We start from the raw sequence: 9020 nt of genomic DNA, 5'->3' as shown, positions 1-9020 counted from the left end.
CTTTAACGTGAGCGGGCAAAAGCCCGAGTGGAGGATGCGGGCATCGATCCCGCTACCTCTCGCATGCTAAGCGAGCGCTCTACCATTTGAGCTAATCCCCCGGCTACTGAAGGCACCTTTCCTTTTGCCTTACAGGTTGTCACTTGCCGTCCCCTTATCAGTGGACATACTGCAATTCAAGACATTTAGCAGAACAGTGGGAGAATGGGCAAGATTTTAAAAATCAGGAATATAATAATAACGTAAGCAACAACAGTAAAGCCTTATTTTGAGGCACATGTCAACAGTCTTCGCATCTGACACACAAGAGAGTTATACTGCACACTCCTTACTGGGTATATGTCTGACCTAACATTGGCAGTACTCGTGAGGTCACAGCCAGCCTCTAAGTAAACCTTTCTCCCCAAGGGGGGATTGAATTTAAGGTGACGCTAAAAGATTTCCACGAAGTCCTTCGAGCCGGAATCGAACCAGCGACCTAAGGATTGCCACGGCTTACTCCACTACAGTCCTCCGCTCTACCAACTGAGCTATCGAAGGCCCCGCTGCTCCAGCTTCCTGCCAATTACCCTCTAGTGCTCATGGAGGCCGCATTCTCGCTCCGGGATCTGAGGGTGTTCGGGTGAGCCTGGCCCCCGCCTCCTCCAGCTGAAGGAGGCTGCACAGAGCAGAGGATGCCGGAGACAGTTCCCAACCCGGGACGAAGGAGACACGGGCAATGCGCTTCCCTGACGTTTCCCTGCTTTTCTCGAAAGCCGCCCGCGCCCGGCGGTGGTTTCAACGCGATCGCGAATGCTTAGCGAGCCGACCCTGCTGCTTGGGCTTCCGGGCAGCCTTTCTCCAGCAGTGCCGCCCACGGCTTTACGATCGCGACGCACAAGCCCCGCGTGCAAAGCGATGGATCACTTTTGCTGTTTCTGGTCCGCATTTCCCTTCGGTTTCTCCGGAAGTGCCAGTAAAAACGCATGCCCTCCTGATGCAAAGGACATCAGTCCATCAACTAACTAACGTTTTGTCGAGATCCACGCATTCTTACTAGTAAGAAAGACACAGCCAGTGGATCTGCCCGAGGCGGGCAGAGCGGCGCAGGATCGGGCGGCGCCGAATCCCCGGGATGCCCCCGGGAATCCGGGATTGGCCGGCGTGCCCAAGGGGCCGAAGAGGCGGGGCCGCGCTCACCCAGGGGCAGCTGCTGCGCCAGGTGTGGGGCCGCAGGGCCGCTTGACAGATTTTCCTCCTCTCAGAAGTGGTCGCAAGCCAAGAGCACTCCTCTGCAGCGGGCCGGCGGTGGCGCGCGGCCCAGTGGATCCTTGATGCCCCGGAGACCCACGTGAGGCCGTGGTCGGGGCGGCCCTACAGTGCCCGGCACAGGCCACTGGTCTCCCTTGTGGGTTTATGCACAGGTCCGCTTATCCTCGGGAATCGTGGGTTCCCCAGGGCCAGGGACGGATCTGCTGCCTCGTCTGGGGCTCTTGCCACTGTGGATGTCCAGATGTCTTCTGTGGGGTCATGGGCTGACCGCACGGCTTCCCCGCCTCTGTGCCTATCCCGCTCACGCCTTCACCTGTCTTACCGTGGGCCTGCGTGCAATGCCAGCCCGCAATCCTTTGCACGCTGCACACTAACGGGTTTTTTAAACAGAGAAACAAAGCTAAGCCCAGCTCTGGCAATCCTTGCTTCCTGGTCCGGCGCGGTGGGTGTGAGGGAGACCTGGTCTCCGCGTCCAGCCCTGGGCCGACTGCCTGTGATACCTGGAGCCACCATCGCCCTGGGCAAAGCAGGTCGGCGATGCTTCAAGCCCCTCGCCGCTCCAGTCTTTTACGTTGTCTCTTAGGCTGAACTTTAAATCCGCGGTCTCTGCTATCATTGAGCACAACGCGGCTTTCTCCCTTGCGCCCATCCTCTAAGCATGAGGTTAACATCTTCCCATTGATTTCTTGGTTTAACCTCATTCCTCCGCTGCAAGTTCTGCCATGGTGCCTGTGAGCGTTAGCCTGGGGTAGCTTTCCTGACATGGTGTTTAGCACTGTGAGTGATATTCTCTCTTTCTCTCTCTAGGAAAGGAGCTGCAAAGCAGAACAATTTAATACTTTGCCTTTTTTTAAATTGAAGCGAAATTCACATAACATAAAATTAACTATTTTATTATGTTATTTTTGTTTTTAAAGGTAAGTCAAGTGAAGCAGTGGGAGTGGAGAAGAAACAAAGAAATCTGTCACTGGTTGTAGTCAATTAGTTGTAAACACCGCTGCACTCTACCCACCGCCACAATTAAGCATTTTAAAGTGAACAATGGGGTTGCATTTAGGGCAATCACAATGTTGTGCAATAACCACCTTTATCTAGTTCCCGAACAATAAATGTTCTTGTACCTAAATCTTTGTCTATATTTCACCTTACTTCTCTAGAATATATTTTTAGGGGTGGAATTACTTGGTAAAATAGTATGAAAGTTTTAAGTCTTTTGATAAATATTGCCAAATTACTTCCCAGAAACATTATAGCAATTTCTCTCCTAACATTCACTGAGTATATTATCATCTAAAAAAATCTTCATGGGGGCTGGCTGGTTAGCTCAGTTGGTTAGAATGTGGTGCTGTACCCGCCAGTTGTCCAAACAATAACAATGACAAAAAAGAATAGATCATGGAAAGGCAATACAAATAAAAAAATATTTTTAAAAAAATCTTTGTTATGATGGGCAAAAATAAGTGATATCTTATTTCAGATTTGCACTTCTTTACTAATGAAATGGACCTTTTTTCCAAGTCCATTGTTCGTTTGCATTTCTTTTATGAATTATGTCTTTAATTATTACTATCATTGTCTTTAATGCTTTTTAAAATTGATTTGTAAGAGTTCTTAACATTAGGATGTATTTATTACATATTTGCTGCAAATATTTTTCTCTAGTTTTTAAAATTTTCTTTTAGGGTGCTGAGGTAGTTCGAATATCCCCCAAGCTCACATTGGAACTTAATACCTAATTTGGTTGTGGAAAGTGGGGTCTTTAAGAGGTAATTGGATTGTGGTCTACATCATTGTGAATAGATTAATCCATTCATGGAGCAATGGGTTGATGGTTTAATGGGTTGTTATGGGCTTGATTCTGATGGCTTTATGAGGTGAGCAAGTGAGAAGGTTAGTTCTCTTGCTCATGCCATCCTTACCACGTGACACCCTGCCTCACCAGGAGACCCTGTACAGGGCCCCTACCAAGAAAAAGGCCCTCACCAGCTGTGTTCCCTGGACCTTGGACTTTCCAGCCTCCAAAACCATAAGAAATAAATTTCATTTTCTTATAAATTACCTAGTTTCAGGTATTCTGTTCTAGGTAACAGAAAACTGGCTAATACAGGTGCTTTTTGATATATATACGTTTCCAAATTTTATGTGGTGAACACCAAGGTAAAGGCTTTGGATCCCTGTACCGGCCAGCTGCCAAAATTAATCCATTAATTAACTAATTAATTAATTTTACGTAGTAACATTTATCATTCATTTCCTTTAAGATCTTTTCCTATTGCTTTCAAATTTAGAAAATTCTTCTCCGTGTGAAGATTAAATGTTCACTTTTATTTTTTTCTTTTTAATTTTTTCTCTATTTAGCTCTAATCTATTTGAAACTTACTTAGGTATACAGTGTGAATTAAAAAATTAAATGACTTTTTCTCAACCTTGGCTGCACATTGAAATCACTTAGAGAGCTTTAAAAATGCTGATTCCTGGGTCTCACCTCCAGAGATTTTGATTTAATTTTTTAAATCCAAGAACATGGTCTTGCTTTCCATTTATTAAAAAAAGCCTGCAGCCAGCTGCCAAAAAAAAAAGTCTGATTTTATAAGTTCTTAGTATTTTTATTTTGTAAATCATGTATACTTTTTAAGATCATTTAAGGATTTTGTATTTTTTGTGGCTTGTGTGAATGAAATCTTTACCTCATTTTATTCCTCAACTGGTTATCACCAGAATATGGTGAACCTTTTAATTTTTATGTTTCATACCCAACTTATTTACCACTGTCTTATTAATTCCAAAAGTTTTTTTTTTAAGAGTAACCAGCAATAAAATACTTTCATCTACAATTAATTTTATGCACTATTTTACATTGCTTATTTCTTTTTCCTGCCTTATTGCTTTGCCTAGAACAGCAATTCTCAGGGCCCCTATATAACTTTTAAAAATGAGAATCCCCTGAGCTTGGAGGACATTATGTTAAATGAAATAAGACAGGAACAAAAAGAGAAATACTGTATATTCTCACTCATATGTGGAAGCTAAAAACATTGATCACATAGAAGTAGAGAATAGAATAGTGGTTACCAGAGGCTGGGAAGGGGAGGAAGGAGGGAGGATAGAGAGAGATTGGTCAATGAATACAAAATTACAGCTAGTTAGGAGGAATAAGATCTAGTATTCTATAGTACTGTAGGGTGAATATAATTAACAATAATTTATTGTATACTTTCAATTAGCTAGAAGAGAGGATTGTGAGAGTTCCCAACACAAGGAAATGAAAAATGCCTAAGGTGATGGATATGTTAATTAGCCTGATTTGACCATTACACATTGTACACAGGTATCTAAATATCACACAGTACCCCATAAATATGTACAATTATTATGTGTCAATTAAAATTTTAAAGAAATTATTGAAGATCCCAAAGAACTTTGGTTTATATGGATTATATCTATCAGTATTTAACATATTATAAATTAAAAGCAAAGGCCAGCCAGTTAGCTCAGTTAGAGTGTCATGCCGATAACACCAAGGTTCAGAGTTTGATCTCTGTGGCCAGCTACACGCACACACACACAAAATTAATTGATTAATTAAGAGCAAGAAAATTTTAAAATATTGTTTAATCAACTAATAGTAATGAAAATGCCATAACATTTTAAATAAATAAGAAGTATATTTTAAAAATACTTTAATAATGAGAATGGCATTATTTTACATTTTTGCAATCTCTTTACTGTCTGGCTTAATATAATATGGGTATATAATTATGTCTTCTGTGTTCAATCTCTTGTTTATTTGTTGCTTTGGTTGAGGTATAAGAAGAAAATCTGCTTTCACACAGATATGTAGTTAGAAAAATAAAGAGTATTTTAATAGCCTTTTCAGATAATTGTGGGCATTCTTTGATACCATATCAAACTTCAATTTTCAAATTTTTAATTTTACAGTTAAAATCCATTGGTACATCCTGTACTTTGAATAGATCTTTTACATATGTATTATTTTACAACATCATGCACTGATCATTTGGAAAATGTGAGGGTACTTCAACAAGTTTACAGAAAAATAGAATTAAAAGATAATGTTAATCTTTCCATGAACTTTTTGAAGTACCCTTGTATTGGTTGACTGAGTTATGCAGATCTCCTAAATGTTGATATGTTTTATTACTCAGTGTCAAAAAATATTTCTTGAGTATCACCACCAATCTCACCAGAAAAGGCTTAAGTATTAGGAAGGTGCCAAGTTAATGGAAGAAGGTAGAAGTTTTTCACGATTCTAAGTTTATTTGAAAGCTTAAATTCTACTATCAGTAACAAATACTGTAAGTTGTTTTTCTAGTAAAAGGCTCATTTTGTTCATTTTTTTAAAAAAAAGTCTATCAAATATGTACTAAATAATCATAATTTTTCAGTTGTTCTTTCAATTAAAAATGGTGTTCTAGGACATTGTATACTGATAAAAGCATCAATTTATCAGGAAAATATAACAATTATAAACATCCATGCATGAAACAAAAGAGCAAAATAGATACAGCAAACATAGAATTAAAAAGAGAAATAGAAAGTTCTACAATAACAGTAAGAGACTTCAATATCCCACTTTCAATCACAGATAGAACATCTGGACAGAAGCTCAATAAGAGGGGCCGGCCCATGGCTCACATGGGAGAGCGTGGTGCTGACAACACCAAGTCAAGGGTTAAGATCCCCTTACCAGTCATCTTAAAAAAAAAAAAAAGAAGAAGAAGAAGAAGAAGCTCAATAAGGAAATGGAGGACTTGATCAACACTATAGCAACTAGATCTAACAGACATACATGGAGCACTCCACCCAACAACAGCAGAATATACATTCTACTCAGGTGCACATGGAACATTCACCAGGATAGATCACATGTTAGGCAACAAAACAAGTCTCATAAATTTAAAAAGATTGAAATCATATGGAGTATCTTTTCTGATCACAGTGGAGAAAGCTAGAAATCATTAACAGAAGAAAAACTGGACAATTCACAAGTATGTGGAAATTAAACAACATTCTCTCATTCCATGAGTTAAAGAAGAAAAAAAAAAAACCACAAGAGAAATTAGAAAATACTTAGAGACAAATGAAAATGAAAACACAGCATACTAAAACTTATGGGGTGCAGCAAAAGCAGTGATTAGAGGGAAATTTATAGCAGTACATGACTACATTAAAAAAAGGAGGACAAGAAAAGATCTCAAATCAATAACCTGACTTTACACCTTAGGGAACTAGACAAAGAAGAACAAAGCAAAACCAAAGCTAGCAGAAGGAAGGAAATAATAAAATTAGAGCAGAGTTAAATAAAATAGAGAATAGAAAAGCAATAAAGTGAATTAACGAAACCAAAAATTGATTCTTTGGAAGGAGCAACAAAATTAACAAAGCTTTAGCTAGAATAACAAAGAAAAATAGGGAGAAGAAATAAATAACTAAATAACAAATAACTAAAATCAAAAAGAAAAGTATGGACATTACTACTGATCTTATAATAACGAAAGGATTAAAAGAGAATACTGTGAACAATTATGTGCCAACAAATTAGACAGCCTAGATAAAATGGACAAATTACTAGAAATGTACAAATTACCTAAACTGACTCAAGAAGACATAGAAAATCTGAAAAGAAATACAATAAGAGATAAATTAGTGTTCAAAAACTTCCCAACAGAGAGAAGTCCAGGACCAGAAGGCTTCAATATGAATTCTTTTTTTTTTCTAAAAGATGACTGTTAAGGGGATCTTAACTCTTGAGTTGGTGTTGTCAGCACCACGCTCTCCAAAGTGAGCCACGGGCCAGCCCTTCAATATGAATTCTACCAAACATTTAAAAGAATTAACAAAGATTGTTTCAAACTCTTTCAAAAAATAGAAGGGGAAGGAACAATTTCTAATTCACTTTATGAGGCCAGTAAAACCCTGATAGCAAAGCAAGACAAAAGCACCACAAGAAAAGAAACTACAGATCAATATCCTTTATGAATATAAATGCAAAAATCCTCAGTAAAATACTGGCCAACTGAATCCAACAGCATATTAAAAGGATTACACCATGACCAAGTGAGATTTATCAAAGATATGCAAGGGTGTTCAACATAAGAAAATCATGTTGTAATACACCACATTAATAAAATGAGAGAAAAAAATACATTACCACCTCAATTGATACAGAAAAGACATTTGACAGAATCCATCACTCTTTCATAATAAAAATACTCAGAAAACTAGAAAAAGAAGAGAACTTCCTCTACATGAAAAAGTCTATTTATGAAAAACTGACAGCTAACATCATAGTCAACGGTGAAAGATTGAAAACTTTCCCCGTAAGATCAGGAACAAGACAAGGGTGCCCAATTTCATCACTGCTATTCAACATTGTACTGCAAGTTCTAGCCAGAGCTCCTAAGCGGAAAAAGAAATAAAAGACATTCAAATTGAAAAGGAAGAAGTACAGCAATCCTATTTGCAGATGACATGATCCTATATATAGAACATCCCAAAAAGTCTACCAAAGAATTAGAGCTAATAAACAAAGTCATCAAAGTTGTAGAGTACAAGATCAATACACAAAAAATCCAGTTGTTTCTATACACCAACAAGGAACTACCTAAAAACGAAGTTAAGAAAGTAATTTCATTTACAATAGCATCCAAAATGATAAAAATATCTAGGAATAAGTTTAATCAAGGAGGAAGACTTGTGTACTGAAAACTACAAAACATTGCCAACAGAAATTAAGGAAGACCAAATAGGTGGAAAGACATACAAGTTGATGGGTTAGAAGACTTAATGTTGTTAAGATGGCAATACTACACAAATTGATCTACAGATTCAATGCAATCCCTATCAAAATTTCAATAACTTTTTTTTGCATGAATGGAAACTGCAATCCCCAAATCCGTGTGGAATTTCAAGGGCCCCCAAATAGCCAAAACAATGTTGAAAAGAAGAACAAAGTTGGAGGATTCATATTTCCTGATTTCAAAACTTACTAAAAAGCTACAGTAATCAAAACAGTGTGGTACTGGCATAAGGACTGATATATAAACAATAGGAATAAAACTGAATGTCCAGAAATAAACCCATGTATCTATGGCCAATTGATTTTTGAATGTTGCCAAGACCATTTAAAGGAGGAAGGAATAGTCCCTTTAACAAATGGTGTTGAGACAACTGGATATGCACATGCAAAAGCATGCAGTTGGTCCTCTACCTTATACCCTATACAAAAATTAAGTCAAAATGGATCAACAGAGGGGCCGGCCCGTGGCTCACTCGGGAGAGTGTGGTGCTGATAACACCAAGGCTACAGGTTCGGATCCTATATAGGGATGGCTGGTTGGCTCACTGGCTGAGCGTGGTGCTAACACCACCAAGCCAAGGGTTGAGATCCTCTTACCGGTCATCTTTAAAAAAAAAAAAAAAGGATCAACGACCTAAATATAAAAACTGAAACCATAAAACGTAGAAGAAAACATAAGGGTAAATCTTCATTACTTTGGCATTTTGGCAATGAATTCTTAGATTTGACACCAAAATCACAAGCAACAAAACAAAATACATACACTGGATTTAATAAGTTTAAAACTTTTGGGCATCAAAGACATTGTTAAGAAAGTGAAAGGAAACCTATAGAATGAATTTTCCTATTTTGGATATTTCATATAAATAGAATCATACACAAAGGTACTTCAAAAGGTTCATGGAAAGATTCGTATTATCTTTTTATTTTTATTTTTATTTTTTGCAGC

General features: G+C 38.3%; 2 non-coding genes across 2 annotated transcripts; both read right to left on the bottom strand.

Annotated features, from left to right (window-relative positions):
• Positions 1-28: 28 nt before the first annotated feature.
• TRNAA-AGC (transfer RNA alanine (anticodon AGC)) lies at positions 29-101 on the bottom strand. Its single transcript has one exon. It is a non-coding gene; the product is annotated as a tRNA-Ala (tRNA).
• Positions 102-450: 349 nt separating this feature from the next.
• TRNAY-GUA (transfer RNA tyrosine (anticodon GUA)) lies at positions 451-540 on the bottom strand. The gene is given in 2 exon segments: positions 451-486; positions 504-540. It is a non-coding gene; the product is annotated as a tRNA-Tyr (tRNA).
• Between the last annotated feature and the right edge of the window lie 8480 nt (positions 541-9020).

This window comes from Cynocephalus volans, chromosome 14 (assembly GCF_027409185.1).
Source record: "Cynocephalus volans isolate mCynVol1 chromosome 14, mCynVol1.pri, whole genome shotgun sequence".
Lineage (NCBI taxonomy): Eukaryota > Metazoa > Chordata > Mammalia > Dermoptera > Cynocephalidae > Cynocephalus > Cynocephalus volans.
This window is presented reverse-complemented; position numbering and strand designations above follow the sequence as displayed.